The sequence below is a fragment of the Eumetopias jubatus genome, unplaced genomic scaffold, assembly GCF_037043125.1.
Source record: "Eumetopias jubatus isolate StellerSeaLion01/CBP00866 unplaced genomic scaffold, mEumJub1_p1.0 scaffold_3, whole genome shotgun sequence".
Taxonomy (NCBI): domain Eukaryota; kingdom Metazoa; phylum Chordata; class Mammalia; order Carnivora; family Otariidae; genus Eumetopias; species Eumetopias jubatus.
Window position 1 is genome coordinate 55,025,264 of NW_028274809.1, and position 12,659 is coordinate 55,037,922.

The 12,659-nt window shown below is 35.1% G+C and overlaps 1 pseudogene; it reads left to right on the forward strand.

The window, feature by feature from the left end:
* Nucleotides 1-1,466: 1,466 nt before the first annotated feature.
* Nucleotides 1,467-12,587, forward strand: LOC114224279 (cytochrome c, testis-specific-like; annotated as a pseudogene).
* The last annotated feature ends 72 nt before the right edge of the window (nucleotides 12,588-12,659 follow it).

A 12,659-nucleotide genomic window follows, 5' to 3' on the forward strand; every position in this document is an offset into this window, starting at 1 on the left:
TCTCTCCCTCTGCCTCTCCCCGTGGCTTGTGCTTGTGCTCTCTCTCTCAAATAAATAAATAAAATCTTAAAAAAAAACCCAAAAAAACAAATTATGGAGATACCAATTTTGCAGGTTACTGTATAGGAAGTACTAGCCTCTCTGTGAGTAATAGTTAACTTTAGTTAAGCCACACTGTATTTTTCAATATTATCAGAATAACACAAACATTTTCTATTTCTCAGTAGAGTTATAAAGGTAAAAATGTGCTTCGAACTGTATTGTCAGAGAATTAGGTATTTTCATGATTTCTGTAATAGTAATACGATCTCATATTGAAATCCATCCCCACACCCACCTTCCCTGCTCTGATTTTTCAAATAAAAAGAGCAGGGGACACCTGGCTGGCTTAGTCAGTTATATGTCTGCCTTCAGCTCAGTTCATGTTTGCAGGGTCCTGGGATCAAGTCCTGCATCTGGCTCCTTGCTTGGCAGGGAGCTTGCTTCTCCCTCTGCCTGCCACTCCCCCTGCTCGCATGCTCTCTCTCTCTCTCTCTCTGTGACAAATAGATAAATTAAATCTTAAAAAAAAGAGCAGATAAACAAAACCCAGGTACTACATTCATTAACATTTCAAACTACATTTTTTTCAATAAGTTGAAATTATTTTAATTTTTACATAATTTTAGATGGAGGAGGCACTTAGTTATGCAACATAATTTTTTGTAGTTTTAACCAAAATATCTTTGTACAAATTTTATTGTATATATCTATCACTGTATAATAAAATCTTCCCTGCTTAGAACAGTATTTTACACTACATTAGCGTTAAACACATACTATTGCTGACTGAACTCAATAATGTTATTTGATTGCTTTGAGACAATGCTTAATCTAATCTGGTAGATGTGTTTATAGCTGAGAGTATAAAGTAAATGAGAAATTACGTGTTACATATAACCTGCTGTGGCCTCATTCTTTTGTTTGATATTTAATTTTACAGTTCTATTATTACAGGCATATAAGTACTTATAAAAATATCACATTTAAGTGCCTTTCCATTTTGTTCTATCCTTATTTTTAAATAAGTGGATGCAAATTAGACTTAGAAACTTTGCATTGTTTTTTGCACATGCGCTTTTTGGAAGGGAAAAGAAAAAATGGAATATAATTGATCTAGATAAATTACTATAGTTGTTTGAAGGCTGAAGTAAAACCAGGCTTATACCATAATATATGTTTTTGAAGTAGCTATAGCGCAAAATTTAAAATAAATCTGATAAATGAGATGATTAAGTCTTTATAAAATTGGATGCTATAATATGTTTGTGTTTTTGAGCACTCAGACTTTAAAGGATGCATGCTTTAAATTACCTTTTTGTTTACTATCATTAGTATTCATCTCAAAGTGATGGAATTTTTTTTTCCAGCTTTGCAAATCTGATATTTTTTTTGGTCTGTGGTTTGATGTTTTGTTGCAGAACAAAATGGGAGATGCTGAAGCAGGCAAGAAGATCTTTATTCAAAAATGTGCTCAGTGCCACACAGTGGAAAAAGATGGAAAACACAAGACTGGTCCAAATCTCTGGGGCCTTTTTGGATGAAAAACAGGACAAAGACCAGGATTTTCTTTTTCTGATGCTAGCAAAAACAAAGGTAAAACCTAGGCAGTTGTGGGAGAGAACCAGAAACTTTGTAGCAAAGAAAAAAAGCACATTAATTGGTATTATATTTCCTAGTTTACAGCATTAAAAATTAAATTCTCATGTTTATATTACTGAAATGTTGATTCATATCATAAGATCTATATTTTGATAACGGGTCTCTTTTTGATCAGAGGAATTAGCAATTCTCTGTGGCATAGGTTTTTACCTATACAAGGTGTTTTATTTTATGCAGTACATTTATGTTGAAAAAGCATGAGCTAAATTAAAAAGATCAAATCATATTTTATTTTATTTTTTTTAAAGATTTTATTTATTTATTTGAGAGAGAGAATGAGAGACAGAGAGCACGAGAGGGAAGAGCGTCAGAGGGAGAAGCAGACCCCCCACTGAGCAGGGAGAGCCCGATGTGGGACTCGATCCCAGGACTCCAGGATCATGACCTGAGCTGAAGGCAGTCGCTTAACCAACTGAGCCACCCAGGCGCCCCTCAAATCATATTTTAATGGCATAATGGTAGTTTTCTATTTGTAGTAGTGATTCTTAGCAGAGTGTGGGGATGTTATATAAATAGTTTGAAAAAGTATATTCAGTGATCTTTTTTTTGTTGATGGAAAGTGGGTAGATGGCAGTTAAAATGAGAAAGCATTTTAGGGTTGAAATTAAAAATGGCTGGAAAAAACTATAATACCTTTGCAAAGAATTTTATTATTCTTGGATATGCATATATATATACATACATACATACATACATACATACATATATACATATCATTAGCATTCACCTCAAAAATAGGGAATAACTCTAGATAGACTGAAGCTCTATTTTGAACTGTTCTTGGAGGCCTAGCATTTCTTACTGGCCTGAATTTCAGATCATTATAATGCTACTGTTTGGAAAGATTTTTATTTTATTTTGTTTTTGTTTCTTTTTATTCTTTTTATTGAAGTGTAATTCACACATTAGCCATTTTGAAGTGTACAAGTCAGTACATGTAGTGTATTCAGAGTATTGTATAATCAGCACCTTTCTGTAGTTTCAAAACTTTTTCATTACTTGAGAAGAACCCCTGTACCCATTAAATAATCACTCCCCATTTCCTCCTACCCTTTACCCCTTGTAACCTCTAATCTCTTTCTATCTTTATGGATTTGCCTATTCTGCATATTTCATAAAAAGGAATAATAAAATATGACCTTTTATGTTTGACTTCTTTCACTTAGCATAATGTTTTCAAGGTTCATTGAAGTTATAGCATGTATCAATACTTCATTCTTTTTATGGCTAATCATATTTAATAGAATGTATATATCACAATTTGTTTATCCATTTATCAGTTGATGAACATTTGGATTGTTTCCACCTCTCGCCTATTGTGAATATTGAGTCCCTGTTTTCAGCTCTTTTCGATATATATAGATATGTATATCTATATATATGTTGGGGTCATTTATTAAATCTATATTTAACTTTTTGAGGAAAGCCAAATTGTTTTCCACAGTAGCTGTACCATTTTACATTCCCATCAGTAATGTAGGATTCCTATTTCTCGGATCCTCTCCAATCCTTGTTATTTTCTTTTTCTTCTTAAAAATTGCCATCCTAGTGGGTGTGAAGTGGCATCTCACGATTTTGTTTTGCATTTCATTAATGAATGATGGTGTTGAACATGTTTTAGTGTGCTTTGTTAAAAAAGAAAACCACAGAGCCAAAATAGAATCACTTGTACTAGGCCCACAACACTAAACCCGGGGCTTAATACCTAGCTTAATTGTAGTTTCAACCTTTCCCAGGAATGTAATCTTAACCTGTTAGTCTGGAATTTCCTGGTCGGCGCTGGTAAAGTAATCCACCTAGTAAGACCCTTTTGTCCCCCCAAAAGAGGTGACTTTGTCTGAAATAATTCTTTCTTACTGTATTATGACTTCCTTGTCCTGTCTTTAAAAACCTTTCCCTTTCTGTAGCCCTTTGGAACTCCTTTCTATATGTTGCCTGATTCATGAATCATTGAATAAAGTCAATTTGATCCTTAAACTCACTCAGTTGAAGTTTTTTTGTTCAACAACTTGTTGGCCATTTGTAGATTTGGAAAAATGTTTATTCCTGTCCTCTGCCTATTTTTTATTTGAATTGTTTGTCTTTTTTATTGTTGAGTTTTGAGAGTTCTTTATGTATTCTGGACACTAACCTCTCATCAAATATGTAATTTTCAAATATTTTCTCTTCTTTTTTAGTTTGTCTTCATTTGCTTGATAATGTCCTTTGATGCACAGAAGTTTTTAATTTGTATAAAGTCCATTTATCTATATTTTTGTTGATTTTTGGGGAGGGCATCAAATCTAAGAATCCATCACCATATCTGAGGTCATAAAGATTTGCCCCTATGTTTTCTTCAAATAGTTTTATAGTTTTAGCTCTTAGATTTAGGTTTTTGACCCATTTTCACTAAATTTCTTATACAGAGTGAAGGAATAGTCCTACTTCATTCTTTTGCATGTGGCTATCATCGCTTCTCAGACTTTTGATTAAGATCAAGTGCATGTGTTTATCCAGCTATCCCAGCCCCATTTCTTGAAAAGACCGTTCTTTCCCAGTTGAATGGTCTTGATACCCTTGTTGAAATTCAATTGGCTATGTATGTTAGGGTTTACTTCTGGACATTGAATTCTATTCTGTTGGTCTGTATATCTATCCTTATAATAACACCACAGTTTTTATTACTGTAGTTTTTTGATAAGTTTTGAAATTAGGAAGTGTGAGCCCTCTAGCTATGTTTTCCTTTTTCAGTATTGTTTTGGCTATTCAGGGCCCTTTGCAGTTCTGTGAATTTGAGGATAACCTTTCCCATTTCTGCAAGAAAGGCTTTGGAATTTTGATAGAGATTGCATTGTATCTGTGGATTGTTTTCGTGAGTATTGCCATTTTAGCAACATTAATGTTCCAATCTATGAACATGGGATGCTTTTCCATTTATTAAGGTCTCCTTTCATTTCTTTCAGAAATATTTTGTAATTTTCAGTGTACAAGTCTGTCACTTCCTTGGTTAAATTGTGCCTAAGTATTTTATTCTTTTAGATATTATTATAAATAGAATTGTTTTCTTAATCTCTTTTTCAAATTGTTCATTGCTTGTGTATAGAACACAACTGATTTTTGTGTGTTGATCTTATACCCTGAAGCTTTGCTGAATTAATTTATTAGTTCTGGTAGATTTTTTGTGGATCCTTTGGGATTTTCTACATATAGAATCATATCATCTGTGATAGAGGTAGTTTATTTTTTCCTTTCCAGTTTGGATGGCTTTTATTTCTTTTGTTTTCCCTAATTGCTCTATCTAGGACTTCTAGTGGAATTCTGAGTAGAACTGGTGAAAATGAGCCTCTTTGTCTTGTTCCTGATCTTAGAGGGAAAGTTTTCAGCTTTTCACCTTGGGTATGGTATTAGCTGGGGGTTTCCAAAAATCCCTGTTTTCTTGTTAAGCAACTTACCTTTTATTCTTAGTTTACTGAGTGTTTATATCATGAAAGGGTGTTGGAATTTGTCAATTTTTTTTCTGCATCTTTTGAAATAATAATGTATTCTTTTTCCTTTTGCTCTATTAATGTGTTAAGTTGATTGATTTTCTTATGTTGAACCATCCTTGCATTCCTGGGATAAATCCCATTTGGTCATAGTATGTAATCCTTTTAATATGAGTTGGATTTAGTTTGCCAGTATTTTTTGAGGATTTTTGCATTTATAGTGATTAGAGATTCTGGTTTGTAGTTTTCTTACAGTGTCTTTGTCTGGCGTTGGTGTTTAGAGAAGTTTAAAATATAGATTATTGCAGCTGTGAGTTCTCTTCATACGTGATTTGAATTTGGTATTTTTAAATTTCTTAATGGGTTTTATAGTGCTGTATAGTGCTTATTTAATTGAGCTTTGTGGACTATATTGTAGGAGAAGGGTTTTAATGAAGGGAGTTGGCATTTTGTGCACTTTTTTTTTTTTTGGTGCAAATGTAATAGCTTGCATTTTGTCAAAAGAGAGATTCTGCTTATTCTAACCTGTGTTAATATTTCTAGTAAGATAGTGTTTTGGGTTGGTCTCAGCCTATCCATAGTGATATTATTGACTAGAAATGCCTGGGGACACTCACCTGGGCCTATACTACTTGTAGAGCCCCCACAGACATTTCCTCAACCAAAGTCAATGTTGTGGCTGGAGCAGACCTTGTGGTTCTTATTATGATTGAAAGACACTCCTTAGCATCAACCATCAGGGAATTTTGAAAAGAAAGATTTATTACTCATGAGTCCTGGAGGTTACATGGCATGTCTGGGACCACACAGTGAGGTTGAGAGGAAAGAGAGAGTGAGAGGGAGCTAGTGAGCAGGCCTGGTGTTTTGCTTTTATTGGAGTCAAGGGTGGGGTGCCTAGTTTTTGGCAGGTTCATTGTTTAATGGTGAATTTAAACATAAGAGTGGGAATTAAAGCATGGGAAGGGAAAAACAAACAGTCCTCAAATGTAGTTATCTAGGTCTACCAGAGCATTCCTAAAAAAAGGGGGGGGACTTCATGGGTGGGGAAACTTGGCTCTGTCTATTCATGTAACTGGCAGTGTGTTTATTCAGACTGGATGTCTTTGAAGTAGATGTCTTGGCAAACAAAAGCTTAATGTCAGGCATTTATATTATAATTTTTTAAAAAGCTAATTATCAGGTGCCTATTCTACAGATAGGTGAGATATAGTGAAATTTTTGTTACCTAGAATATTGGGGAAAGGGACCTGTTTATAGTCAAATGGTTTAGTTAAAACAAAAGTAGCACATGTAGGATTTTTACAGCTTTTTATGTGAAAAGAAGATACTTTTTATCTTTCTGAAATGTTGAGAACAATACAGTTTAGTAGGATGGAGAGCTAGGAAAGTCCTTGGTCCCTAGACTTCTCTTGGCTTTTAAAGCAAACCAGGATGGAGTGGGGTGGGGAATATATGTTAAGTGTTTGAGGACTGTATTAGTTTCTTAGGGCTGCTGTAACAAAATATCATAAATTGAGTGGCTTAAAATAACAGAAATTTATGGTTTCACATTTCTGGAGGCTAGAAGTGCAAAATCGAGGTGTTGGCAGGACCATGCTCTCTCTGAAACCTGTAGGGCAATCCTTCCTAGTTTCTTCCTAGTTTCTGGTAGTTTGCCAGTTATCTTGGTGTTTTGGGCCTTTGGCTGCATAACTCCAATCTCTGTCATTTCATGATTCCTGTGTGTCTCTGTCTTCACATGGCTGTCTTATAAGGATACCAATCATATTAGATTGGGAGCCCATCCTACTACAGTATGACCTCATTTCAACTTAACTAATAACATCTGCAATGATCCTATTTCTAAACAAAGCCACATTCTGAGGTACTGTGGGTTAGGACCTCAATGTGTCCTTATTCAGGGAACATCCATAATAAAGGACCATATATACATATAAAATAAATACATAGATAATTGGTAAAACACTTAAGGTAAAATAAAATAGAATAAAATTTAATCTTTGGTTAAGGGTGCTTCAGAATCTTTAAGCATCAATGTAATTGTTATTAACACAGTATCATTGTGTTTAGTATTTGCAAAAAATGCTGGTTAATAGGTATTCTATAATAAAGAATTTGGTTTTTGTCCTAGGTTCCTAGGAGGGTATCTCCAAAACCTTAGAATTTCCCAAGTTATAAGAGTGTCTCTTTTATTTAAGTTTGGGCCCTTGGACCACCACCTGAGTTTATGCTAGTGAGATGACTTATGGTAGGCTCCTAGATAGTTTCAGGATGGGGGTGGCCAAGCTTGAAAGACCAACTATGTGAGAGACTTGGAGCTTTGGGCTAGGCGAGTTATCAGTCCAACCTCCAGGGTTAGGGGACAGGAGCTAGAGATTGAGTTTTATCACATGGCTAATGATTCAGTAGGCATTCTTATGTAATAAAACCCCAATAAAAACTCTGGACACTTTAATTGGAAGCTCTGCTTGAGCGTCCTGTTTGTGAGCATATCAATTACTAGAAGAGTAATGAGTGCTGATCCCTAGGGAAAGGACTCAGAAGCTCTGTGTTTGGGACTTTCCCAAACTTCATCATATGGATCTCTTTATCTCGCTGGTCCTGATTTTATCCTTTATATTAAAACTGTAACTAAGTGTAGTGCTTTCCTAAGTTCTGTAAATTGTTCTAGCAAATTATCAAACTTGAGGGGGTCCTGGGAACCTTCAAATTTATGGCCAGTTGGTTAGAATTTGGCATGGCCTGGGACCCCAAACTTGCTGCTGGTGTCTAAAGTGAGGACAGAATTGCTGGGAACTATGGAGTCTGTTCAGTTTCAGGCAGTTAGGATCAGATTTCCCTTCCATTTATTGCAATAAGATTTCTAGTTGATAGACTATTGAATAAATCAGTCTGAAACTTGGATTTATTATTTGAATTTATATGGTTCTTTAGTTTTTAAAGTAGTATTTTTCTTTTTTTTTTTAAAGAATTTATTTATTTGACAGAGACACAGTGAGAGAGGGAACACAGGCATGGGGAGTGGGAGAGGGAGAAGCAGGCTTCCAGCAGAGCAGGGAGCCTGATGCGGGGCTCGATCCCAGGACCCTGGGATCATGACCTGTGCTGAAGGCAGACGCTTAATGACTGAGCCACCCAGGCGCCCCTAAAGTAATATTTTTCTATAGTGTCATTTTCTTATTTTGTTATCACATTACAAGAACAGTCAACTTTTGAGTCCTAACTTATAGACTAGTTATAACCTAATATTTATTAATCTAAATGCCAGTATTTTGAGCGTTTTATTGCTTATTAGCATTGATTGCAAATAATATTAAAACTGATTACATGGCGTCTTCCTTCTCCCTCTACCCCTCCCCCCTGCTCATGATTGATCTCTCTCTCAAATAAACACAATCTTTAAAAAAAACTGATTACAAATATGTCTTTTATTGTAGACTGTTGTCAAAGAGTAAAAGCTGTATAGAAGGCTTTGCTTTAACATTATTTAAGAATTAGTAATAAAATTTCTGTAAGTCAGATCATTTAAGTAGTATTTATGACTTATTTGGGGATATAATATTACTATTTGTTCTACTGGTTACATAATAATAAGTAGGGGAATGAAATCGAATCCCTGTATTATGCCACTCATAAAAATTAACTTGAAATGGATTAAAGACTTAAGTAAATTAAAGACTTGAAACTGTAAAACTTCTAGAAGAAAACAGAGAGAAAAGGATCCTTGACATTGGTCTTTGTAATGATCTTCTGGATATTGACACCAAAAGCACAAGCAACAAGAACAGTCATTAAGTGGGACTACATCAAACTTAAAAGCTTCTGCACAGCAAAATAAATAGTCAACAAAATGAAAAACCAACCTATGGAATGGGAGAAAATATTTGCAAATTATGTATCTGATAAAGGATTGATGCTCAAAATATATAAAGAGTGGATGCAACACAATAGTGAAAAAACAAACCAATTAAAAAATAGGCACAGAAACTGAATATTTTCCCAAAGAGGACATATAATTCGACCACAGGTACGTGAAGAGGTGTTCAACATCACTAACTGTCAGGAAAATGCAAATCAAAACCGCAGTGAGATATCACCTCATGCCTGTTCTTAAAATTGTTATCATCAGAAAGACAAGAAACAACAAGTGTTGGCAAAGATGTGGAAAAAAGGAAACACTTGTGAACTGGTGGTAGAAATGTAAATTGGTGCAGCCACTATGGAAAACAGTGTGGAGATTCATTTAAAATGAAAAATAACTATCATATGATCCAGTAATACCATCTCTGGATATGTATCCAAGGGAAATGAAAACAGAATCTGGGAGAGATATCTGCATCCCATGTTCATTGCAGTATTATTTGCAATAGCCAAGCTATGGAAACAACCTAAGTGTCAGCAGATGAATGGAGGAAGATGTGGTAATATATACAATAGAGTGTTCAGCCATGAGAAAGAAGGAAATCCAGCCATTTGCAAAAACTTGGATGAACCTTGAAGGCATTATGCTGAGTGAAATAAGTTAGAGAAAATAATACTGTATAATATCATTTATATGTGGAATCTTAAAAGGTCAAACTCAGGAAGTTTTAGGAAGGTGAGAGGATCCTGAGCTCACCTCATCCATGTGGACACACTGAGATAATATACTATGTGACTAACTCTGAAAACGACCTGAAGACTGGCAGAACAGACCTCCTAGAGCTAATCATAGAGAGAAGGCCACATCAAAAAGAGTAGAAGGGGTGAAAACATGTTTCGGGACCAAACCCCAGCACACAGTAGGAGGGACATCACAAGCACGGAGAAGCAAGAGGATCAGAATCCACACCAGGCACCCCTGGCACAGGAGACTCAAACTGGAAGACAAATCCCCACAACATCTGGCTTTGAAAATAAGTGGGGCTTAACTTTAGGAACTTCAACTTCAACAAAGAGATATAAAATATAAAATAACCTGTCAGTGGTGAAGAATTCAATAATTGAAATAAAAAAATCACTAGAGGAAATCAAGAGCAGATTAGAGGAGGCAGAGGAACTACCAGTGAACTGGAAGACAGGGTAATGGAAAGCCATGAAGCTGAACAGCAAAAAGATAAAAGAGTAGCAAAAAATGAGAATAGGTAAAGGGACCTCTGTGACATCATCAAGCATAATAACATTTGCATATAGGGATCCCAGAAGGAGGAGAGAGAAGGGGGGCAGAAAACTTATTTGAAGAGATAATAGCTGAAAACTTCCCTAATCTGGGGAAGGAAACAGACATCCAGATCCAGGAAGCACAGAAGGCCCCTAACAAGATGAACCCAAGGAAGTCCACACCCAGACACATAATAATTGAAATGGCAAAAAGTACTGATAAAGAGATTTTTAAAAGCAGCAAGAAAAAAAGAAAAGTTACATATAAGGGAAACCCCATAAGACTATTAGCTGATTTTTTAGCAGACATTTTGCAGGCCAGAAGGGAGTGACATGATGTATTCAAAGTGCTGAAAGGAAAAAACCTACAACCAAGAATATTCTGCCCAGAAAGATTATCATTCAGAACAGAAGGAGAGATAGAATTTCCCAAACAAAAGTAAAAGGTGTTCATCACCACCAAACCAGCCTTATAAGAAATATTAAAGGAAATTCTTTAACTGGAAATAAAAGGCCATAACTAAAAGTAAGAAAATTAATAAAGGAAAAAATTTCACAGGTAAAAGGAAATACAGTTAATGTAGTAGGTTAATCACTTTTAAAGCTAGTATGGAGGTTAAAACTCAAAGGTAGTAAAATCAGTTACATCTACAAAAACTAGCTGAGGGATACACAAAATAGAAAGATAAAATATGACATTGTATACATAAAAAATTATGTATACATTGTATGCATTGTATACATAAAAATTTAGTGCTTTTAGAGTGTGTTTAAACTTAAGGGACCATCAACTTAATATAGATTCCTGTACACATAAGCTGTTATGTATGAATCGAATGGTAACCACAAATCAAAAACCTATAATAGATACACAAAATAATAAAGAGAAAGGTATCTAAGTGTAACACTAAAGAAAGCCATCAAAACTACAAGGGAAGAGAGCAAGAGAAGGAAGGAATAGAGAAGACCTATCGACAAGAAGACCTATAAACAGAAAACAGTTAACAAAATGGCAATAAGTACATAACGGTAATTACTTTAAATGTAAATGGACTAAATGCTCCAATCAAAAGGCATAGGGTGACTGACTGGATTAAAAAAAATTAAGACCTGTTTATATGCTGCCTACTCACTTCAGATGTAAGGACATACACAGACTGAAAGTAGAGGGATGGAAAAAGATATTCCATGCAAATGGAAATCAAAAGGTAGAATGCTTCTTTTAAAGATGGCATGTCTGTGTTTTTTTTCTTTAATCCTGGCTCTCCTGACCCTCCATAGTGTCAAATTGAATTTAGGGAGATTTTCACATCCAGCTTATATACACTCTACTCTTTTTGGGCCAGAGGACTATGACTTGCCCCTTAGGATTTATCACCTACTTTGGAGAACTCTTCTTCTTTTGAGATCATTAGTGACAGGTATCCTCTTACTCTGGTCCAAGTTTTATGTTTTTGGTAGTCTTCTGATTATATGAAGTTTGGAGTTCTAGGTGCTCCCTTTATATTTTATCAAAAGGGGAGTTAGCATTCTTGTTTCTCTTTGTCCATATTCTTTTTGACTGGTTTTAGAAAGGAAAAAATGAAGAGACAACCTTTCTCATTGTAAAACTGCTTTCCTGAAATCATAGCTTTTTGACAGAGATTTGGACAGAGGCTACATGCTATGATTGGAAGAAAAAAACATGAAAATATGAGTTAGCAGTCATAGATTCTTGACTTTAAGTCATCTTGTCTCTTAGGTCGAATTATTCTCCTCTGTTTGGATCATTTATTCATCCGCAAAATGAGGGGTTGGATTAATTTCTAAGATCTCTTCTAGAAGGAACTCTGTGATTCTGGGAGGATGGGGTGCTGCTTAGGTCCAACATGTCTAGGTTGGAAGTTTATTGGTATACTTTGGATCATGCTGAACAGCATGTGAGTATTAGATTTCTATAGGGAACTGGAAGAGTAGAGCACCAAAGACTAATTTTGGAATTTTCTTACTGGTCAGAAACTGTAAGTATTCCCAGTTATGAGAGCCTTCCTATTGAATCCAAGAGTATTCTTTTGTTCACATATGTGGGTCACATCGGAAAGTAAGCCTTACAAATATAACTACACAAACTTAAAACTTATTTTCACCTTTATAGGTGTTATCTGGGGAGAGGAAACTCTGATGGAATATTTGGAGAACCCAAAGAAATATATCCCTGGAACTAAAATGGTTTTTGCTGGTCTTAAAAAGAAGAGTGAGAGAGAAGATCTTATTCAGTATTTGAGACGGGCAACATCTTCATGAAATGCTCTTGCAACATTAGTTATAAGCCAAAATTTTCCAATTTTATTTTATTTATTTTTTTTAAGATTTTAT